General features: G+C 43.5%; 1 protein-coding gene across 4 annotated transcripts in view; it reads right to left on the reverse strand.

The window, feature by feature from the left end:
* LOC308486362 (sodium channel protein type 1 subunit alpha) overlaps nucleotides 1–18762 on the reverse strand; it is a 107392-nt gene extending 88630 nt beyond the window's left edge. For all 4 annotated transcript variants that reach the window (XM_081023164.1, XM_081023162.1, XM_081023163.1 and 1 more), the window contains exon 1: nucleotides 18552–18762. The gene's annotated coding sequence lies outside the window, so the exon portion shown is untranslated. The remainder of the gene's footprint in view (nucleotides 1–18551) is intronic.
* Nucleotides 18763–24969: the final 6207 nt, after the last annotated feature.

Genomic DNA, 24969 nt, shown 5'->3' on the forward strand with positions numbered 1-24969 from the left:
GGCCTTCTCTTATTTAAAATATCTTTGCACTGCTTTTTGTCTGTTAAATCAAGCAATTAAAACATTTATTACTTATCCTTAAATAATCTCGTAGTGGAGAACAATAAAACTTCATTTTAAAACCACAACCCACTCATCAGAAAGATAAGCAGATAATAATTAAATGTTAACCAATCATAAAACAACACAAAATGTATCTAAGGTCTCTGTGCTGTGTGCTTTCCCCATTTGTGTGTTAATAACTATTAAACCCATAGTCCTATTTACAGGATTTTGGGCTGATCTGAGATACAAAGAGGTTTTGTGTTAATGACCATACCACAGTCATGGCACCTTTGTGAGAAAGTCAGCTTGCTAGGGCACAAGTTAATTTGATATAGTCCATGCAGGTTAATCTGCAACCCCACCCCCACCGTATGATACGTTGATGGAAACAATTGCAATTGCAATTCTAAGAGTGGGGGAAATGCAAAAAGAGCTCTTTGAAAGTTCTTTTTAGGAGAGGGCAAGCAGGATATATGTATTTTTTTCAAGTATCTATAGACTGCTTGGTATTTAAAAAATCTCTCAGCTTAAAGGAGATATTAAGTTAAATCTGAGTGCTTAGAGCAAGGAAGCGACAATATTTTGAGTGCTGGATAAATTGACAAAAATGGTTTGGAAGCCAATTTTATAGCTTGAGTTTTAATTTTTTAAGAAATAATGTACATTACCGGCTGATTAAGTCTCGTTGTACTCAATGGTACCAAGAGTAGACATACGCAGGATTGCCTTGTTATGAAACTAGTGTTGTTCAGTATTAACAATACAGTGGTACCTCGGGTTAAGTACTTAATTTGTTCCAGAGGTCTGTACTTAACCTGAAACTGTTCTTAACCTGAAGCACAACTTTAGCTAATGGGGCCTCCTGCTGCTGCCGCGCCGCCAGAGCACGATTTCTGTTCTCATCCTGAAGCAAAGTTCTTAACCCGAGGTACTATTTCTGGGTTAGTGGAGACTGTAACCTGAAGCGTATGTAACCTGAAGCGTATGTAACCCGAGGTACCACTGTATAGTAAAACTGTTGGCTTGAAGCCCAAGAAGTGTGAGTGGCTCACCCATTTCCTTTCTTCTTGCCACTACAGCCCTTTGAAAAGCTGCTCCATGGATCCCTTTCTTGCCCTGCACACCCTACACTGTTACAGATGTTCCCCCGACCTTGAAGAGTGGTTTTACAGAGCAACGCAGGGAAGCCCCCTTATGTGAGCTAACCAGGATCCAAGCCATTGGGAACAGTTTGCTAATTCGCATCTGCTTGTGGTTCCTACAGCTTCTAAAGAATGAAGACCACCGTAGTCACAGCATCTTCCTCTTTGGGGTATGTTTCTGCTGTCTTCAATATCCTTGTATAGATTTATGATACCAAACCGGACTGCGTAAAAATTAAAAATTCAAAGAAGCAAATGCCTTTAAACAGCAGGCCAAGTGTTATCAAGAAGTGCTTTAAAACGAAGAGGCAACAATGTGCTCTGCTTGGAATGTGCTCTGCTACCATGCATTTTTAAATACCCTCAAATAGACTTTAGAGCAAGTCCGCCTATTACATTATTGATGTGATAATTCGAGTTATCACTTATAACCTGAATGTGCAAATGCCTTTCCATTAATCTTCCCGTTCACAAAGGGTCACTTCTCCTCATTGCATCAGGATAATGTGGAAGAAAATTGAGACCTGCAGTGTCAACCTGTACAGGTCTACTCAGAAGTAGGCCGCATTGTGTTATTCTCAGACAAGTTGTGTATAAGCAGCAATCCTATCCACACTAATTAGGGAGCAAGTCCTATTGCAACCAGTAGCATACCCTCCAACATTTCGCCAATGAAAATAGGGACATCCTATTCAAAAACAAACAAACAAACAATAATAATTAATACCCTGTCCATATGACTGGGTTGCCGTTCTGGGTGGCTTCCAACATATATAAAAACATAAAACTTTTTAAAACTTTCCCTAAACAGGGCTGCCTTCAGATGTCCTCTAAAGGTTGTATAGTTACTTATCTCCTTGGCTCAGGGGTCCCATAACTCCATACCCTCCAACATTTCTCCGATGAAAATAGGGACGTCTTAAAGAAAAGCGGAACTTTCCGGGATCAAATAAAAAAACAGGATGGCTTCTGTAAATCTGAGATTGTCCCTGGAAAATAGGGACACTGCAGTAGGGCTTACTCGTGAGTAAGGATTGTGTTGCAAAACTCAAAAAGCGCATTGCCCAGGACTTGTTAGAAGTAACATCTGCACTAGTTGTTTTGGCCACTGTAAAGTTGGAATCAGGCCTAAGTTTTCTCTTGCTTGTTTCTTGTTATTTTTATGTAAACTTTTAAAAAAAGAATTCTCAAAATAAACTTTGTATGCGTGGAAATGATTTTACGTCCCATTCATACTATCTTAGCTCAGTCTCACCATATTGAACCAATTCAGTTTTGATAGAGTGACCCACATCACACAAAAGGATATCTAAGGGTGTTTATTACTTGCTAGTCTACCCCATATTTACCTTGGCTGGGAATCTACTGTATGTAGTAGTGAGGGCTTTTCAGCTCCTCTCGTAGTGAGTCAGACCACTGGTCCCTCTATCTCAGGATTGCCTACAATGACTGGCCCATCTCTTCAGATTTCGGGCATGGCCCTTTGAACTGAACCTGGAACCTTTTGCATGCAAATCATCCGCTTTACCACTGAGAGATAACTCTTCCTATGGCAATTCCTCAATGAAACTGAGGGGCACACTTCTGATGTAACCATGTTTTAGAGAGGTAGAAAATCTTGGAAGGCTAAGAAGAGGTTGTTGGAGAATCACAGCTAAAGGAAGGACAGGACAGAAAACTGGCCAAAACATTCTGAACAAATATGAGAGGTTTGGGCCTGAAAGATAGACCAGGAAAGAGTTGGCTCTATTCATTCTAGCAATTGAGATGGGTGATAGGTTGATGTTAACAGGGATTTGGAAGTACAGAAGGCATGGAAAGGTTGGCTGGATGGTAGGTTAACATCAGAGCTGTGAGGTGGTTGGCACAGCATGTAGCAACTCAGCCAGCAATTGGATGAACAGGTAACCAATCAAATAAAACAAGCAAACAAAAAAAACCCCCTCTGAAAGTGAGGACTGTGGGCAAAGGGAACAAGCAGCAAGCAGAGATGCTGACTATCTAAATGATGAATGAAGTGACAGGGGATTGTCTGTAGGGACAAGGCTCTCCTGAGAAAGAGGAATGGGATGAAATCCAGTTGGCATCAGCAACCATGTATTCACAGGAGAATCACCAGTTACAGATCTGGAAGCCTTGAAAAGACTGGTCCATAGAGTAAATACCTTTAACTTTTGCAGGATTGCCAGAGTACTTAGTTCCACAGGATGTGTTTCAGGGTTGGTTAAAGGACCACATAGGTATCTTACCTTGCAAATAAAACCACAGAGCTAATCTAGCATTCAGTTTTCTCAAAATCCATTTTGACATGAAATACATTATCCAAAAAGCTCACTGCTAGATTGAAAGTAACGCAGGTGAAAATTGGTACCATCTAGGAAAGCTGGGCCCCTTCAATGTAATTGTCCATTCTGAATATACAATTTCCTCTCCCCTATGCATGGTTTGATTCAATCTAAGTGATATTATTAAGGTGAGACCATAAAAGTTTAAGAAAAACCCTTAACACTGTTCCTAGCCAATGCTCCATAGTAAAAAAAAAAGTGACAGAGATCTCAGTATAGAAAACACATCATTTATAGTTCAGCACTCTGGATAAAATATACACACACCATCTTAATACATGTTCAATTACACAACGTGCCTAGTCTGTCAACTAGCATTCTGCTTCTCATTCGCATCAAGGGAGCGTGATCAATGGACAGTTTACAGTGGATTGTACCCTACAGGGCCAAACATCTCTCTCCATCATTGAGCTGCAGGATGTATGCCTGGCCTGTGCATTCTTTTTTCCCTGGGGCGAGATAGTGGCTTTTTATCTCACTGCAATGTCTAGTGCGACCAAGCAAATCAAACATCAAAATGAGACAGAGGGTTTCTTTGCCACCAATGCATACTCCCAGGAACATCTGGCATGGGTGAGAAAACTCTCCACACAACCAGCAATAGCCACAAGAAAAATGGACCAAGGGGGTAAGCTCCCATGCCAGCTGGTCCATACTGGGACTTGTGGGAAGTTCTGCACGCAATACAATGGTACAGTCGGTTACATAGCAATGAAGTCAGCCATAGTACTTGGATGAGTGAAATGAAACTGATGCAGCCTGCTCAAGATCTGTGCATTAGAGAAGCAAGTGAAGGCCCATTACTTTTTCTAAAGGTCTGCAAGGGTTTTGTTTTGTTTTTAAAATGGCACCAGTCTTTACAATGCCCTACTTTGGTCTGTTTTCTTTTACATGGTACCTAGCTGGTTGTTTCTGGAACTTACACATTTAAGGAGAAACAGCTCCCCTGCCAACTCTCAGAGGTGAGGGACTAAGAGTGTCAGATGATTCCACAGGGCTGTCATCACACCTGTGAAATCTGTGCCTTGGGACACAGATCAGGAATCATGACCTTAAAGGACCCACCTCAGAACTTCAGTCAAGGTATCCAGCCAAATATTAAAAGAAGCAAACAACCACAACAACAACTCTCTTGCCAGGTGAAAGGGGTTGGGGGAAGGGGAGATCAAGCCATGCCTGATGAATCTGATCGAGCCTTAAGCACATACCTTGCACAAGAAGCCCCGGACAAATCCATCTTAGTATAGATGCTGAAAGGAGGACTTGTCGTTCACCTGGCAAGTCCCCTGCACTGTTTAATAACGCATTTTCGGATGATGGAAACAGAGCTGCGTCTGCAACACTGATCACCAGGGATGCTCTTTATCTTAACCAAAGGCTTGTCATCTCTCCACCTCATTAAACTAGTGATTCCCTCTAGGGAAGGGGGGGGGAGGTTTGGAGGGAGGGGGAGAGAAAAACAACAAATAAACCTTGAAAAGACATTGGGCCTATGAAACAGAGCCTCTGTTGGAATAGGGCGAGGGAAGCTATTCACCCCTGCAGTGCTAAGACTCTGGAAACCCTCCTGCCTTGCTCCTTGACTTCAAGATAAGTCCAGAATATCCTTCACACCAAGGAACAACATGACCTCCAAAAAAAGAAAAGAAAAGGAGAGCATTCCTAAATGATGACTGGGAACATCTAGGCTGTGACAACAATTAGTAAATAACCAAAAGACCTGGCATGCACCCAGCAAAATGTAAGGTAAGTGAACCCCAGCTTGCAACAGAATGCTCCGCTGCAATAACGACCTCATTTCAGTCTCTACTAAGATTTTTTTTTTTTTTAAGCAAATTCCCAACTGAATTGTCTTTTCTATGCCCGGAGTAAGCATTTCCATTCGACTGAAAAGGAAAAAAGCAGAACAGATGAAGTCTCTTAAACAACAAACCAGACTGCTGCCTTACCTGATCTTTAACAAGCGTTATAAATGTGTCGTACGAAAGGACCCCCCCTTCCCCACCTTCCAAAAAAAGAAAAGAAAAGGGATCTAGGAATAACAGTTGTGATGAAATGCTACCTAAGCCAGCTCTTCTGCTTGCCGGTTCGGAAAAGATTCCCAAGTATTCAAAACTGCTGCATTTCCATTGTGATGGTGGGGGGTGAGAAAAAGGAGAGGGAGGGAGAGACCTCTGCAGTATCCTTTCTGCTTCAGCCTCGGCTTCCTGTTCTAAGGCTCACTCTATGGTACCTAATACAAATCAGCAAATAGCTTGGGAAAAAAGTGAGGGGGGGGAATGGAGGAGTGGGGGGGGAAGGAGCCCATCATCTTTACAGGACAGCTCCATCTACTGGCAAAACGAATGAACCTGTACTCTTTATTTATTAAATCTGAAAAGCCTCTTCAGCAGAACGGCATCTTTTTCTTTTTTTCTTTTAACCAAGGCTATGAATAGCCACTGTGGGCCACAATCCAGAACCATTTCAGAAGAGACGGACTAAAAAGAGGTTATTGTTATTATTACTATTTAAATGCTAACATTTTCAGAATCTTTGTTTTTGTATTTTCAGTTGTTTCCCTCTCCCGTTATTCGAAGGGTTACTTTTCCTCTTCTCGACGCCCAAAACATCTGCAAGCGAAATTAACTCTTTGAATGGTTTCAGAAAACTGCTAAAGGTTGCCGTGTGCATTAAGACTGACCCCTGCCCATCCCAAAACAGATTCCTCCCCCCCCCTTCCTGTTGTGTTTAGTAGAGTGCCACTTCACTTCAGGGACAATGTACACATGCAGTAGAATCACAAAACGCTGCTTTTTCTGGACTGTTCCACATTGCACTGCAGGTGTGAGGGGTGGAGGGAGAGATTCCATACTTGGGAAAAAACAAAACTCTTACACACTGAAAAGTAGGCTAGTCTAGAAACCTTCTCCCTGATATGATTGAATAACCAGGGAGATTTCTGGGAGGAGGGAACACACAGCTATATGACAAGTCTGAATGGAACAGTGACTGTCCAGGAAAACCTGATTCGGCTACTCATATATAGTTCGGCTGTTACCAGCGGATTCAGGAGCAGCTCATGTGGTCGAGTGGAGCTGTCCTTTCAGCACTGGTTTCGCTACAGTTTGCATGGAAGGAGCTGGGGGGTAGGACAGGGTAGCAGCAAGTTTAGAGCTGTGTGGGTGCACCAGTAACTGGAGGGTGGCTGCACAGCTCCACCTCACCCCATGGGCCTCTACTGAGTTTAATTATGCGACCAAAGGCATATAAAGTATCTATTTTTGCATTAATAACCCAACTTTCCTTCAAAAAGAGCTCAAACTGGCATACATGATTCTTCCCTCCATGACAACCCTGTGAGGTAGGTTGGGCTGAGAGTTGGTGATTGACCTTGGGCCTTTATGACTGAGTAGCGATGTGAAACCTGGTCTCCCTCACCACCCATTTCCACACAAATAGCGCCATGTAATGTGACTAACCATCGCTTGTCACATCTGTATGTATTTCAAAGCATTCTGATAGCTACAACCTGCTGCTCCACAAATTGATGGTGTCTAAAGCATCTTTTCCCCTAGACACAGCTTAAAATGGACGGCACAGAATAATTAAACAGCGGCGGCGACGGCGACGACAACAACAACAACAGCAACAACAACAGCAACAACAACAGCAACAACAACAGCAACAACAACAGGTAGTTTCATTTCCAGAACTTCTAGACACAATGTCAGACACAGAGTATCATTATGATCAGAAAAGTGTTAAGTTGCGAAAAGACTGCCCTCTACTTCTGTATGCTTGTGAAAGAACCAGCCACAGAAACGTGACAGACTCTAAGCAAGTGTTTCTGAAAAACCAAAACTTCCATACATATTAGGGTAAAAATAACAAGAACACGAGCAAGCCTGGCGTGCTCTGGTCCATGGAGTCACGAAGAGTCGGACACGACTAAACGACTAAACAACAAAACAACAACAAACAAGAACACAAGGAAAGTCCCAATCCTGGCCCAAGACGTTATGTTGTCCTGAGGCGAAGGGCAAAGATGGCACCCTCGGCTATGCCACATGCAGAATCCAACAGGCAGCTGAATCTTGCTTCAGTGCTAACACTCAGACAATACCCTCCATCACACCTGAGGGCACCAGCATAAAGCAATTTCAAACACTCTGAAAACAGTTTAAAACATTCAACCAGGAATTTCAGGTGTGCCAAGAACAGTATATTTCAGCCATCAAATGCCTGGGTAAAGAGGAATGTTTTTAGATCAAAGTCAAGAATGAGGGAGACAGATGCACCTCACCAGAGAGGACTGTCCACAAATGGAGAACTGCCCCTGAAAAGGCACTTCTGCCCTCCAGCCTCTCCCTACCATTCCCTGTCCCTCAGTAGCTGCCGCCCAATGGTATGGTTGACCCTGGGAAGTTGTAAAGAAGGGATGGGGAGCCTAGGACCATCCAGGTGGTGCTGGACTTCAGGTCCCAGCAGCCATGTCCAGTGTGGCCAACAGGAATCATAGAAGCTATAGTCCAGCAACATCTAGAGGGCTACAAATCCCACACTCATGTAAAACAAGTAAAAGTTAAAAAACACACAACGAAACACAACAAAACAAAACACAATCTTGTGCATGTTATACAGAGGTAAGCCTCACTGTATTCAGAAGGCCTACCCCTAGGTAAGTGTGCATTAAGTTACAATGTTAGTCTCTCCTTCTCTCCATCTGTTACCTCTTGTAGAAGGAGAAGGTTTCATGAGAATTGGGGTTCAAGCTTTGTTCCTGGCTGTCTCATCCCCTATAGATGACTAGGACAGTAAGGTAGTAGGGCCACAATCCCTTGCATTTATACTCTCGCTTATTCAAAGATGCAGGAACGGCTCAGCACACACACACAGCAGCCTGAACATTGTAAGTGAGGGATCCAGGATTGAGTTCACTTCCACATCCTGGGAAATCACCTGGTGCAGAGAATGAGTGAAATTATGGCAATGGGACAAATCAATACGGAGACATGGCAAGTTGGGGCAACATAGCATCCATCAACTATAGAAAAAGAAGTGGACTCATCAGATCTGATAATCTTGTGGTATCCAGTATAATGTTACAGCCGTTTGGCAGTTTCCTTTCATTGGTGAATTGTGGGTTAATAGTTCATAATGGCCCATTGATGTTTCCTCCATGGGAGTCAATTTTACAGAGATGGCCAACTGATGCCTGGCGATCTCTCTTGAGTGTTTTGAAGGAGCGACAATGACTTCCCTGTCTATTGGGGATGTAAGGGGCCCATAAAAAGTGTATGTGCATGAGAGAGGCTGGTGGGTGCTGCCTGCAGTTTGGAATAAGAAGAGAGAGAAGCACAGAGAGCTGGCTAAAGGCATCTCTCTTCAGGACTCTTTCCGTGGGATCTGGTGTAGCAGATCAACTACCAATTAGGAGTGTCAGTTGTTTGCCTCCACTTGGTTCTCTCTTTGCACATTTGTAAATAAAGCAGATAATAAAACAAAAAGTGGTATCAGACTCCAGGGCACTCTCTCTCTCTCTCTCTCTCTCTCTCTCTCTCTCTCTCTTCCCCAAAGGAAACCCTACCTAGGTAGCACTGCCACTTGGGACTTCTCCTAAGGGAAGTGTGGCACGTGCAGCAATATAAAATCACAAATGCCTGATGCTTGCTTTAATCAGTCTGACAAAGCTATGTCACAGACCCAAATGCTTTAAATGTGGGGGTTCTTAGAACTGAGTGATAAGTGCTTAGCACCCCATGAGATGAGTTAGACTATTAAGACAACTATGCAGTAGTTCTAGGTTAGGCAGAGAGCCCAAGCATAAAAATAAACTTCAGCACCCAAAATCTGTAGGACCCAATGGCCCCCGAGTTACCTATACACATGTACTGCAGACAGAGCTGAGCAGAGAGAGCCTGATTGGAAAAATGCAGTGATGGTGGTGATAGGGCAAGGAGAGCATAGTAGACTATATCCAGCCTCTCTGAACAGCTAATAAGCACAATTCTTGCTCTACAGAGTGGGCTCCATGTTCACTGCCCCAGAAGCTGAATCAGGAAGGGAAACACATGATGCACAGCACTTTATTTAGCTTGGCATGCGTTTTCCAGCTTTCGGTTCCACCTGCCTTAATGGAGACAGCCCCCACAATAGAGGGGAATCGTCAGCAAACCAGTTGCTGCTGTAAAGGCAGTAGTGTGGGGTGTCAGTGTGGTGTGGGTGCAGTGGCAGTGGTGCTGAACTGGCTTTGGCACTGCGCTTGCACCACACTGGCCCCCTCCCTCCTAGTAAGCACAGCAGCGTGGCTGACAGCACCCATCCAGGCTGGCCACCCCTGCCAAGTGCTGATGCCAGTGGTCCAAATGTGGTCCAAATGTGGACCACTCTGCATCCAGAGTTGCAGGCAGGGGTGGATGTTTCTCCCCGTTTCTCAATTGTCTCATCTTAAGTTCAGTTCTCCCCATTTCCATGTCAGTTTGTGGGCTAGTTTTTCTTCAAGACAGTCCACATGAAAAATTGTGCGAACTTTTGTGTACATTTCTCCTAACGTATGGATATTTGAATTTTGTCAAATAGGTGCATTTTTCTTCACAAGATTTCTCTAATACAAAGCACAATATATCTGAATATTCTTTTCACTAACGTGCATATTTTCTGGTGCACTTTCCGCAAATGTGCACTTTGTCTGGTTGCAACATATTTGGTTGCTTACAAAATTCGGAGAAGTGTGGATTTTGAAGGACAGCTGCATTTTAGTTCACATCTTGGTTCAGGAAGTGCAGATTAGGTAAGATCACTTTAAAATGTGAACTGGGTTAATTTCCTTCCCATCCCATCCCATCCCTACTTGCAGATAAGGACATCACCACTAACATATGGTCTCAGGAAGTGCCTGGATTCAGCCCCCTCACTCCCCCCCCAAAAAGTGGACCAGCACCATATCAGCTTTGAGTGGTATGCCAGTGGTACACTCCCTCCACCAGTGTTGTGAACCTGCAGTAGATCAAAATGCCAGGAAACAATCTGAGCACAGAGCCCTGTTCATACATATTGTTTGCCCTTGTGTGAAATGAGTGAATTTTACTTCACGCATCTCTTTGCCAGACAACATGAACTTATTTAATGTGTTACTTGCATTAAAAAAAAAAAAGAACTTACGAGAATTAGATTTAATACTTTATACTCTACTGTGGGCTACTGTGTTGACAGGGGAGTTAATTTCATCACTGCTGCTTTAAATTCTCCACTTTCTTTTCACATTATTTCTTCCCCTGAGGCTGAATGTTTAGTAATTCGGAAAAGCCTGAGCTTGGCAGCACTGGAGACTGAAGTCTTTTGTGTGGCAGGACAAGTGCAGTATGGCAAGGAACATGACAAGCTTTGGCCCTGATAGGGAATGACTGAAGAGGAGGAAGGAAAATATGGATCACCTTCTGTGTGCATTTACTCAGTGACCATTGTGCTGAGGCTTCAAGTTAGGAGCCTGGTACTGAGGTCATTTTGCATGAGGAAAACCAGCATCTTATGTTCACTTGACTTGGGACACTCAGTTAATAGCACCATAGTACACAGTACTATTATTAGTAATAATCTGACCACATGGCCCCTGCACAACTTGGGGTCAAAGTGGACTCTGCCACTGAGCAACCTGAATAGCCATTTGTGTGTATCCCTTATTGTGTGGACAATGTCATTATGTCATTTAGCCAGTAGGTGGCACTGAACTCAGGGTTATCTGGGTGGAGGTGGGAGCTGCTTCTTCTTGCTCTGTTCTTCTCAGAGGGAGAAATAAAGACAATAAATTTATTGTATAGCTTTCTGACTGTGTCATCTAAGCCTTCCACCACACTAATTCGTCTCATTTGTCAAAGTTCTGAACACAAACAGTAAAGCACGGCTAATTCTACTCAAGTCATAGAATCTAGAGAACTGGGAGGGACCTCAAAAGTTGTCCTATCCAACGCACAGCCAATTCAGGAAAGCCACCACTACAACATTCAGGAACCTCTTGCTAATGTTTAATCAAAACCCAGACAGTCCTCACCAACTACACAATATTCCCCAGCTGGATCAGAACAACACACGTCTAGTCCAGCATTCCATTTCCAATATCTGGCCTTTGACAATGTATTCCACAAGTTAACCATGCATTGTTGTAAGTGTGGGATGTGAAACACAAGAGCAGGCAAATACAACCTTCCTAGAGTGAACATGTTTACACATGGGGAGGAATGTTTGTCCAGCCAGCTGGTAAACTTCCTGTTTCCTTCTGGGCTGGGACAGACTTCCTCTGCATGTGACTTGAGGTGGGCATGGCCTCACCTGTGCAGGTAACGACAAAAGCACAGGGCAGGGCAGCCATCTCTCTCTCTTTTGACTACATGCATCGAAGAAGGAACACCTGCTTAGCCAAAGATGCTCTCTTGGCTCCAGCCAAGAAAGGACAAAGGGACTGCCTTCTTATGAGATAGTTTCTAGGTATATGTTACTTTTCTAAGCTAAGTCTGCCTTCTGGGATCCTATTGTGAACAGAATGATGTGTGAGTAAACCTTTTTATATTTTATACTGTGTTGTGTCTTATCTTTTATGAGGGAATAAGGGGAAAATACCAGAACAGTTATTATAGAGGCTTTAGCGAACCTGAGCAAACGCATCCGCTGCAAGTTTAAAAAGAGGGATTTTACTCTGCTAAATTGTGGAACTTGTTAACACAAGTTGGAAAAGGATATAATCAAACAATATATCCTCTCCTGCATCCCTGAACATTCCCACAGTAAGTGCTCCAGAATGGGGGTGGGAATGGGGAGGATGCCCTCAGTGGATGCCCTTGCCATGGTCACCACTTCCCATTTTCTTGATATCTTCCTCTGAACCCCATCTGTCTCTACTGCTCCGAAGGAGAGTGCAATGAAGTGGAGGCTGCTCCTCATTGGTCCTCGTTGACCAGCTTTTGCTGGGCTAGCAGACCCACATTTAAGCAGGTCTTGCAGGGCACATTTAAGCAGGTCTTGCAAGATCACAGTTATGGCATTCTATATAAAGAGGGGGAATGCTTTGGCAGGTGTGGCCTCACATATTTACCAAGAGCTGATTGACACAAGAGTATTTCCCCATCTTGTAGCCCAGGATTACGAATTCTGACTGACAGCAGCTCTCCAAGGTCTCAGGCAAAAGCTTTTGTGAACTTTGTCACCACTTTGGCAGGAATTGGATCTGAATCCTTAGCTGTACAAGGTTCATATGCACCAAAAATTTAGGTGCCCTGACCATAAATATCTCAAAAACTTTTTAGTACAGTGCAAAAATGTGCTAACAAACTGCTAAGCGTAATTTACTATAGATTGACATGGGAGATTGTATATAGATTGACCAGCATGTTTTCTTCTATCAGCCAGTACCAAATCTGAGGCTGACCTTCCTCCCCTCAGAGTGTAGAGGTAGCCCTGATTGCTGGGAAAGGGGCTTTTCAGATGAGGAATTACACCCAAGCAGACAGTCAAGGCCTGCCCAAAATACTGGGCAGGTCAAGCAGACCTCATCTTCCATCAAAATTCCTGCCAAACATGCCAGCATCCCAGTATAGAGGTTGTTCCAATGCCTACCATGCACACACACACACCCTTTCTGAATCAATGAGAGGAACTGCAAGATGCAACTTTTCCACGAGAATCAACCCAGCGTCATACATTTTGCCTACACCAAAAAGCAATTTTGTTTGTTTGTGCTGCAGTATGCAAGACAGGGAAGCCTCTTTCCATCCAGCACAATGCATGAGTAATCAGGACAGTGGACTGCCTTGGTCCCATGAGCCCAAGCAAGAGAAGGAGTCCCAGCAGGCCACTTAACAGCTGTGACAGCATGTCTGTTTGATCGCTTACTGCCACCAAACACTGCCTGGTTCTGCATCGTTCTCAGGCTTCTGGGGCATTAATCCACTATGAAAATTTGTGTGCTATCATCATCTCTCTCTTTTTTTATCCTACACTTTCTCCAATTAGCTTAGGAGGGCACTCATTCTTTCCACCCCTCGTTTATGCTCTCAACAACCATGTGAAGTAGGTTAGCTTGAAATACAGTGACTAGTCTTGGGCTGATTGACATCACGTGCTCTTTTAAAATGTGGAAATGGGGGGGGGGATTATTGGGTTGTTCTTGTTTTTGATATTGTGATTTTATATTGTGAACTGCCCCAAGAGCTATGGATATAGGGTGGTATACAAATTTAATAAATAATAAATAATAAGAACAGTCCAATGAGCTTTGTGGCTATGTAGGAGGAGACTCTTGAGAGTCCCATGGATTGCAAGAAGATCAAACCTCTCCATTCTTAAGGAAATCAGCCCTGAGTGCTCACTGGAAGGACAGATCCTGAAGCTCAGACTCTAATACTTTGGCCACCTCATGAGAAGAGAAGACTCCCTGGAAAAGACCCTGATGATGGGAAAGATGGAGGGCACAAGGAGAAGGGGACGACAGAGGACGAAATGGTTGGACAGTGTTCTCGAAGCTACAAACATGAGTCTGACCAAACTGCGGGAGGCAGTGGAAGACAGGAGTGCCTGGCGTGCTCTGGTCCATGGGGTCATGAAGAGTCGGACACGACTAAGCAACAACAACAACAACAGGAACTAGAACTAAAAAATAAATAAATCACCATCAGTCTTCCTACTCCAGGGATAGGGAACCTGTGGCCCTCAATATGTTGTTGGATTCTAATTTCCACCAGCCCCAGTCAGTATGCCCAGTGATGAGGCTTGATGGGAATTGTAGCCCAGAAACATCTGAACAGCCACCATTTTCTTATCCTTGTCTTAGCCCAACATTCTATCAACTACACAAAACTGACAGTCATGTTTATGTCTCTCCCGCACAGTATTGCACCAATGTTACAGAGGTGGGCACAAATGCTCTGGAAGTTTTGGGCTTGTGGGGAGGGAAGAGGGATGGATTCATTTACTTTGACATTTGATGTTTGCATTGATTCCTCTTGAAACAGCACCTGAACAAAGCAAGCTGTTCTCACAGGAATCCCAGGCCTCCTGATACACCACGAAGTGGGGCACAGATACAGAAGAAATAAAATAACAGTTTGTTGCTTTCTTAAATTACTCTGATCTGTGCAAAAGACTACAGGGACGAATCCAGATGCTTAGATGAACCTACAGCAACAATGTCCAGACGGATCTATAAAAACAATGGCCTGGTCACAGAAATAACTTGGGCCTGCATTTCCATTTGGTGTTGGCCTCATTCAGGCACCCAAGAAGGATGTGGAGAAGGGGAGGTTTGTAGGAGGCATGTGCACTGCCCCTGGCCCCAGTGTTTTTGCCCTGCATGCACTGCTCCAACCTTTCTGCCACACTAAAAAAATAATGTGGCTCTTCTCAGGCTTTAATCTGGGTTTTGCCAGTGAGATTTGTCAAGGCCATTGCCAGACCACAAGGCCACCAACTTTACCCATGGCACTGCCAAGCACGTGGGAGCACTGATATGCCAAAAAAGTGCATCTGTACACACACAGACATTGGTGCATCCTTACAATACACAAGGAGTTTCTTCCCAAAGCTGAAATTGGGAAGGATGATCACCTACATGGTGATCCATGTGTACATACACTGCTCTGTGCATGGAACCAGGAACAGCACTAAATTAATATTGAAATTTGTGACTCCTGAACAAAGAAGCTAGAACACTTACGCAACAGTGAGTTGTTTCCTGAACCTCTCTGAAAAAGCAGTGCTCCTTTAGGAATGCCACACATCCACTTATGAACATAACCCTGTGAGAACTCTGAAAAGAATGAAATGCTTGAAATTCTAATTGCACATAAGATCTTAGAGAGCCACAAGAGATTAAGATAGGTCCTCTTGGATCAGACCAAAGGCCCATGTTGCCCAGCATCCTGTTCTTACAGGGGCCAACCAAACTGCTGTGGGGAAACTCACAAGCTGGACATGAGGGCAACAGCATTCTCGGTGTTTGCATTCCCCAGGAACTGGTATTCAGAGGCGCACTGCCTCCAACAGGAAGTAGTATGGAGCCATCATGGCTAGTAGCCTTTGATAAACCACTTTGAAGTTTTATTTCTGTAAACCACCTGGAGGTTTTATTACATGGGATAAAGAATGAGTGAACAAGGAGACAGTTGAATCCTCATAAGCAAGGGTGGGGAACCTGTGGCATCCCTAGATGTTGCTGCACTCCAGCTTCCATCAGCCCCATCCAGCATGGCCAGTGGTCAGGTGAGATGGGAGTTTTACTCCATCAAATCTGTGTGTGTGGGGGGGGGGGGTATCAGGTCCTGTACCCTTGTTCAAAATGGCCTAGACTCTATGCACTTTAATTGGCTTGCCGTGGTCACCATGAGGGATGGCTTGTTAGCTTTTGGCTCTTTGGGGAACCAAGAAAGGCCTCACATCTAAAACAGCATAACATAACTTTTTTTTAAAAAACCCAAAACCAAAACATAATTTTATTTATTCATTCATTCATTCATTCCCCGCCCATCCGGCTGGGTTTTCCCAGCCACTCTGGGCAGCTCCAAACAGAATATTATTATTATTATTTAAAAAGCAATAAAACATCAAACATTAAAAACTTCCCTAAACACGGCTGCCTTCAGATGTCTTCTAAAAGTCAGATAGTTGTTTATTTCATTGACATCTCATGGGAGGGCATTCCACAGGGTGGGCACCACTACCAAGAAGGTCCTCTACTTCTTTGAATCCTATATTTAATAAAGATCAGCTGGCTACAATTCTTTGGCTTAGCAAATTGACTTTGATGGTTGTGTTATATATTAAACTTGCTAACCCAGGCATACGCATTTAGGAGAAAGTTCCATGGGAACCAATGAAACTTATTCTATGCATGTATAGGAATTTACATCACACTGTTGTGCTGGTGTAAATGAATCAGCTTAATTGGCAAGAGGTATGAAATCTGTATCCATAACTTCCTGCTGTATATACACAAATACACACACACACACACACACACACACACACACACACAGTCCTCTCAGTTACCAATAGAGAACAAGATACTGTCTCCTTCACTGCTGAGAGTGGCAAAAAATATGAAGATGAAGAGAGGGAGGGGGAGGGGAAATATACCCAAACCCAAGCAAAGCCTAACACTACAATCCTATGAACACACTAACCCTACTAAATCCAATGAGACATACTTCTCTGTAAACATATATAGGATTGGGCTGTAATATATGTTGAACAGGGAACTAAAAATACACCAGATTAATAGCACAAGTACTTCTATTTTATCCAAAAGCCTGTGTTGCTTACAGCCAATATAATATCTTTTAAATATAATTTTCAGAACTAGCACAAGGAAGCTACCCTTTTATACATTGCACAACAGTATTTCCCAAAGGATATAATGACAGATATCTAAGATTAGAATGGAAGTTCTTTTCCCTTAACATTTGTTATTGGTTGTATTCCTTACCCCCTCCTTTGTGTTATGACTATCACACAAGTATCTGGATATCCCAACAGAAAGTATTTTCATTTTTTTTAAAAAAAAGGTAAATGGTAATCAGGCAACTTACCCCCTCCACTGATAGATGTGAAAGAATAGCAATGATGAAAATGACTTCATTGTGGATATTGAAAAGAAACAGCAATGATTTACTATTTTCATAAAAAAGTGATATAAATGATATGAACAAGTGAGATCTCACTGTTACAAGCCAGAACACCCCTTTAATATCTTCATATAGGCTAAAGAAGCCTAGTCGTTCTGCAAGATAAAGCAGTATGAACGCAGCCAATCTTTCTAGAACCCAGATGCAAGCTAGCAGAATTTAATGAGTCAGTGTGCTGACTGAAGAAATTCTCCTTCCCCCCTCTCCAGGATGTGTAACCGTAGCTAGCTTAAAAATAATAATAATTAAGCAGCATACTTGAGCTATGGTTGCACAGAAGTTTTACAGATGAGCAGTTCTTTTAAGGGACTTCTGCCCTGCTTCTTGTTTTATATATGGTCTGTTTGAACAGTGCTTTGTTGCTGTCCATGGTACTGAACAATGCCTCCGAGCTTCAGGGTACAGTCCAATGTATCATGCAGCCTCATTAAGTGGTAACACTCCAGCAAAATGAGTCTGTTTGCTTGAAATTCTGTCCACAAGGCGACTGCATCAATATTGTGCTCTTCACTACCCAAGGCCTGCTCTGCTGCAACCCAATACTGAGATTCTCCCCCCTCAAAAACAACAACCCAAATCCATCATTGGTAATAGAATCCTATTCAGGGATCAATATTCCACCCCCCCGGACTCTTGGAATAGACTTTAGCATATTATTTGAACCCTTTTGGCTACACAAATCCTTCGACTGCAAACACCATCAAAGGTACTCTCTCTGGATATCTGCAGAGCAGTCACTGGGTACAGTCTTGTCCGCAGTACACACACCCCTGTGTGTATATTATGGGGATATAAATACACAGAGGTAGGAAATGACTGCTAGCCAAGTATCTTTTCTTGATTTTTACCATGAATTAATATTACAAAGAAAGAAACACACACACACACACACACACACAGGCACAAGCTCAAATGCATACACAAAGCAGCTGCCTTATGAAAGAAGAAAGCACGTTTTTACACATTTGGAGTCCCAGGCAATGCAAAGATCCACAAACTGCAGTAAATCTGCCACGCTGAATAGCCATTCCCAACAATATTCTCCCGCAACACCTCGAAGGAAATGGATTTTCTTTCATAGCTTAATCAGTCAAATCAACAGTAATTCCCCCATGGAGAGAGATGTTTGTTAAGCAAGCCCTGATGTATTATTTATTTGTTTGCAGGGTGTTTCAAAGCTGGAAAAGGACTAGCAAGAAACACACAATGCTTTTTCAAGCAAAGAAACAGACCACAAATTTCCTTTCTTAGCAATTTCTCCTCTGCGTCCTAGTGCATTGCTGATAGTCATTGGTATTGGAGGGTAGGGGGTGGGGTTGAGAATCCCTCAGCATAGTTACCAGTAAATCATGCATTAAAAAAAAAATTACCCAAGTAGATGCAGCAAAAGGTCATAATCCAACTTCCATGCCCCCATGAAGCATTAAGCTGAAGCAGGAAACCCACTAGCTTGTTCAGGCCAGTAGACTCTCTCCTACACTTGACCTAGACTGCCTTACATAATGTGGAACCAGCGCCGTATCCTGAATGTCATCCCTGGCAGGAGTAGCAAGTGCTGGCAGCAGGCGGGCTGGTAGTTTGCATGAAGATCACGGAGCTTCTCTCTCCCTCTCTCCCTCTTTCTCTCTCCCCACCCCCCTGAAAACTGGGCTGCTCAAAGAGAAGAGGGACGATTAGCTCAGAAAAGCTGGTGTCATTCTTCCCCTGGAACGAATGACCGGGATAGACGAGAGCCTTAGCGAGGCAAGGCAGACAGCAAAATCTGCATTTGTCCTTACAGCCAGCCTCACACATTCCCTGTCGTATTGTCTCGAGGACTGCATAGCTGCAGCTCATGTGAGCCAGAGAGAGGCAAGTGAGGAAAGGATATGATGCTTGCCTGTGTTTTCTCAGTGTGGTGAGTAGAAGGCAGAGACAGAGGAACGGAAGGTCAGAATCTTAAATGCTTTCGTTCAGTAAATCGTGCTCAGTGTGCATGTCGCCGTTGTGTCACTATAAGAGTATTCGTGTGCAGATACGGTCTCTCATGGACCCCATTTGGCATGTTGAGCTGAATGCATTCGATTGATTTGTATTTTTTGCCCATGCAAAGCATGTGTAAACCTGATTCTAAAGAGGATTTTTTTTGGTAATTATTCTTGTTCAGGGGGATTCCTGCCTTTAATTATTTTCTGAAGATGAGCATCTGAGAATTCCCTAGATTGCAACTGTGTTTAGAATATATTAGCACTTTCTCTGGAAGAGAGGCAAAAGGAACTAAACAGAAATAGGCACTTGGCTTGCAAGAGTTGGCAAAGACCTATACAGAATTCTATCACTGGGTAATAGCGAGGATTGCTTGAAATACTGTATGTGATTTGAATTCCTCCTCCAATTTACTTGACAAGTTTGTAAATAAGTAGGAATGAAAAAAAAAAAAAAAGAAAAAAGCAAGACCCAAGAAAACGCAACCCTGTTTAACAACAACAGGAAATGAGGAAATGTTGTCAACATGGTTACTGAACTTTACTATACGGCTCTGTTGTGGGTTGCTAACATGTAAAGGTGAGCCAGGTGATAAATAATGTAATCCTGTAATAATGACCTTCCTGGAACAGACTAAAGGTCTCTCTAGTCCAACACTCTGCTTTCAACAGTAGCTAAAGAGACACCCCCAGGAAGCTCAAGACCTTCCACTGCTGTCAGCATTTGGTAATTGTTGGTGTACTGCCTCTGAATATGGAGGCTCCATTTCTAGTGAGTATAGTTGGTAATCATGAATGGATCCTTCTTCCTTACCCTTTTAAAAGCCTTGTATTCTATTCTAACTGCTGTGCGAGGAAACACTTTTGGGGTGTGCCCAAAACTTACCAGTCAGTTTGGTTGTTTGATCCCGAGTTGTACTGCTTTGAAGAAAAAAAGTGGGCAGAATAATCTGCATGTATGCACACACTCTCCATACCAAAAATCAATTTATAAATCTGTTTTGTCCCCAGCTTAGTCATTTTTACCTAACCTAAAAAATCCTCCTCCTCCTCCTCCTTTCTTCCAATGCTCCAATAAATTGTACTTACTATTTTATGTATGTTCCACATTCTAAAGGATGGAGATGTAATATATATATATATATATATATATATGAGCGATGAAGATTGCACATGGTGTTCTAATGATGGGTGCACCATATGTCTGCGTAATCTTAATAAATGCAAGTTTCTGTTACATTTCCAGTCCTTTCCCTAATATTTCTACCACTCAGGGCTTGGCATTCTCATTTAGCTTTTGACCTGACATCATGACCCCAAAATCTGCTTCCTAGGTAGCTGCAATCAATGTCCCTTAAGTCATAACCCATACCTATCATGCTGCCTCTGTTTCCTTCAACCTCCTCCTCAAAACTGACTTATCCCATGAAGCCCTTGACAGAATCTCTCAACCCCCCCCCTCTTTTGTGTCATACCTGAGATGTAAGCTCATTGAGGGCAGGAGCTTGTCTTTTTGTTTGTCACTCTGTAAAGTACCATGCACACTGATGGCACTATATAAACAAGCAAATAAACAATGTGGCAAGTATTAGGAGCATTGTAATTAGCTTGCTGTTATTCCAATACACTTTTATTGCATCTCATCTGTCGTGCTGTTGCACATTCACCTAGTTTGGAGATCTCCTTTGAAAGCTCTCTGGTGTCTTCTTGTTGGCATCTATCTGTCTCAGGAGACAATGGAGTGTGCATCAGGAGCGGAAGTCAAAACCGATGTGTTAGCAGCAATGAAGTGACCTCCCCAGGGTGCAAGCCTGGGCAATGTGTATGAAGGTCCTGATAGGGATGTATTTGGGTGTCTGCTGTGGACCAGAACCATCCCTACTTTCATTCCTCAGGATTTGCCACAGCCCAGTCAGAAAGCCAGTTTCCAACAGTATATGCTTGTATGTTCAATCCTCCTCTTTGGAAGAACTAATGTCATTTGGTTGCGATTTCCCCACAATAAAACTTACGATTTTACTTCATTAACATGCCAGTGGATTAAAAACTTCTCTGCCTAAGCATGATCAAATGCTCTGTAGGTCACAGACTATTGGCAAGTAGATACATCTTGGCTTCTGGTAAGAGAAACTGCAGCATCGCTAAGGACTTAGGAAAGTTGCCTCTTTGGTGCTGCTGTTTAACCACCCTGGCATCCAGGCACGTCCAAGGGGTGGGATAGCCAGGTACACTTGCCCCAGGTCTTGGAGGGCTACGTTGGCCAGGGAGTCCTGCCAGGGGCCTCTCAGCCTAGTGGGGAATTAATGGGTTATCCCAGGGCCTCAGACAAGCTCTGCACAGGCCTGCTGGCGTCTGTCTAATAATGAAGGCAACACACACCTGCATGCATGCACACCTGTTTACTTTGCACAGCAACAATTATAAAAACATGAGGTTGGAGCTTGAGAGTGATGCATTCCTGCCAGATTCATAACCTTTGCAGAGCAGTCCAATCCTTCGCTGAGTGGGGATGAAGTCACTACTAAATTCTGCTGTGAAAGCAGAACAAAATTCTGTGCCCCTATGGAGGATTTACAACAGTTTGGCATTAGTGATGTGCTAGTAGTACTCTGCCAGTGCAAGGGGTCAAAAATGGGTAGAGTTGTGCTTGGTCAGAATCCTATGCTTGCTTAGAGCAGTGTTTCCCAAACTACAACTCCCATCATCCCTAGATAGCAGGCCCACTGGTCAGGGATGATGGGAATTGTAGTCCAAAAACAGCTGGAGGCCCAAGTTTGGGAAACACTGGCTTAGAGTTTGGTGTGGCTCCTCATGGAGCATATGCTCATGCCTTCAAAGGAGGTGTCAAAAGTGAATGATCAGGAAGAGAGCATTGTACATATAAAGATGTGCTGCATGGGGACACAGCACACTGCCCTTGTGTCGTGAGAGCTTAGTGCAAACCAGCAAGAACTTTGGTGTAAGGAAGGGCTTTGCACAAGCAAACAGTCAATGTTAGCTACGAAAGAGGAAGGGCGGATAATTAACTCTCACCTGGTCTCAGAACCTTTACAGGTACTTTGCTGCAGGACTGGAGACACAAACCCTCGACAAGAAGCCCAGCTTTGATCCCACAACTAGGCTACAAGAATAAGCTGTGCCACACAGGTAAGCAAAGAAGTCACCTGGTTAGGGTTAGGACTCATACTTCAAAGGGCAAACTGTGAACATCAGCCATCTCTTCCACCTGCTCTCCAAGGAGAGAGATGGTTGTGTAGAACATCCACTCTCATGATCACAGAGTGTCTTCTCCCTCCAGCCCCATGCAATTAGAGGCAACTGACTTAGCAGCCTTCTGCTACTCAACAGAAGTATCAGAGTCCCTCACACAGAGGATAGGCAAAAAGTATGTCCCGTGCCACAAAGCCACAAATCTCCTAATGCAAGTAAGTCCACCCCGTCATCCATGCCCAGGTCTTTGCATCATTTGGTGATGACTATTAGCTACTACTGGCACAATGCTCACGGTTATTATTCTTTTTTAATATTTCAGGTAAGAGCAAGGGCACACAGCATGGAATTGGGAAAACTGCAGGCAGCATTCAGTGCAGTTTTTTCCAGTGGAGAGATGAAGGTTACTGCCATGACTACACAGCCTCCCCCAACAGGTGGATCTCCAAATGTAGACCTCAGGAGAACTGCCAGTGGGTAAGTGGGGAGCCAAGCTGTGATGTGACAGCCCTTTCTCAAGCCCTGACTCAGCAACGAATGAGCACCTAGTCATCAGAATTATCCATGGCAGCTGCTTCCCATTCTTCCTTCCCACCTCCATCTTTTTCTTGTCTCCACACAGGCAACCACTGAAACTGTGCAGAGGAAAGGATGCTTCTCACACCCAGTGCCATGTAGAATGCAAGTGAGGCCTCCAACAGCAGCAGCAACAGCAGATCAACGTGACCAGTGAGGAGAATAAACCCAGCTGTTTCTTTTGTGATTTATTTGGTCCTAGCAGGGTTTCTGCACCTACCCAGAGTTTATTAATTAATTAATTCATTCATTTACACACCACCTTTTTCTCCAAAGAGGAAAGGGGGGGGGGAGAGAAAATTTCAAAGGTACACAAAATGAGGTTTGATTGGTTAAATATGTTTTGAAGTACATTTCCTTTTCAGGGCACGTCCAGCTTACAGATGTTCTTCAGTGTCCTTATCCGGCTACAGAGCACACTGAAGAGCACTGGCGTTTTTGAGATGCCCCTGAAGAAGAGTACAGTACTTCTTCCAGACATGTTGGGAGTCAAATCAATATTGTTTCAGGCACCTTCAAGGTTTCATCTCCTGCTCCCCACCAACACATTTCTCATTGGAAAGTTCTGTGTCTTTCTTTTGTCTCATCTCTCTGCATTTGGACACCTCTTAAGGTGTAGTAACCAAATTTCACAATTTTTCTTGAGGCGTTTCCCCACCCCTCCTCATTTCAAAAGAAGCCTGGATTTTTTAAAAAAAATCCACCTTGGACCAGTGGGCAAAAATAGTGCTGATCTATTATTGGCAGAGTTCCCATCTCCTGCTCTGGAAAACAAAATGTTTCCTGACAACCGGGGTGGGGGGGGTGGGAGGTTGGAATGAGGGGTGTGTGTGTCGCACAATGCGATTGTCTCTTCTGAATCACACTTGCTTATACTGCAAAGGATGGTATGTAATTTGTGGTAAGAGAGAGATGCTTTGGCTGCAGTCCTCAAACCACTTAACGGTGGAGCTCCCTCATAGGCTTCAGCCTGCCCCCATTTTGAGTAAATGAGTTAAAGAAGACTGTGGCCTAGCAAAACAGCAGAAACAGAACAAGTGTTAAGTGGCTCACACGACTCCCACCTTCCAGAAGCTGCCCAACTCTGCCCTTGTTTATGGCTACAGAATATCACCATCAGTTAGGAAATGTAATACCCTGGTGAATATCAATATACTTTTAGTCTGCTCTTGGTTTTAGTCTGAATGTATATGGCTGCACTGCATGTTACAATTGGTGCTGTTGAATAATAATAATACTATATATACATATATCAGCCAGGTAGTTCAGAGAACCAAACACACCTCATAGAATCAGAGCTGGGGGTGGGCATCTAGTCCAACCCTCTGCAATACAGGAATCTCAACTAAAGCAACCACATTCCTTTGTGATCAGTTAGACAGAAGATCAATTACTGAAATTGTTTGGTGTTTACTGGAAAATGCGTAGACAAATGCCTTCATTGTTTTGAGAAAAGTCTTGCATTCTGACCTCATGCTTGCTTATTCAAATACTTCCAGCTACAGTCCAGTTTGGACATCATGCCAAACCATGGTTTGCCAAGGTTTTACTGTGATCTGGCATGACATCTGAATTGGCAAACTAAGCTGAGATTGGCTGTCAACTTCCCTACAGTGGCAGGTTGATCACGTGAAGTTCTAGGAGGAAATGAAGTAATGTTGTAGTGGAAGGATGGGCCTCCAGCTATTGCTGGACTACAACTTGCAGCATCCCTGCTCATTGGGGTTGATGGAGTTGGAGTCCACCAGCATACTGTACGGAGGACCACAGCTTCCCCATCTTGCTATGCACGCCTTGGTTCAATTCAGATATGCTACAAACCATGGTTTGTGTTAATCATGCTTTCGAAATGAGCATACAACCAATCCATGGTTTGTGCTCTGTTCCTTGCTTCCCCAAGAGTCCCTTGATGCTGTCCCAAACCATTCTGCTGTGCCTTGCTTTTCACAAAGCAATACCATGTGTGAGGCTTTGTTAGTATTTCATTTATTTACTTGCAGACTTTCTAACCAGTGTTTTTTCTTCTATGGTTAGGGAC

Source organism: Podarcis pityusensis, assembly GCF_964106645.2.
Source record: "Podarcis pityusensis genome assembly, chromosome: 1".
Classification (NCBI taxonomy): domain Eukaryota; kingdom Metazoa; phylum Chordata; class Lepidosauria; order Squamata; family Lacertidae; genus Podarcis; species Podarcis pityusensis.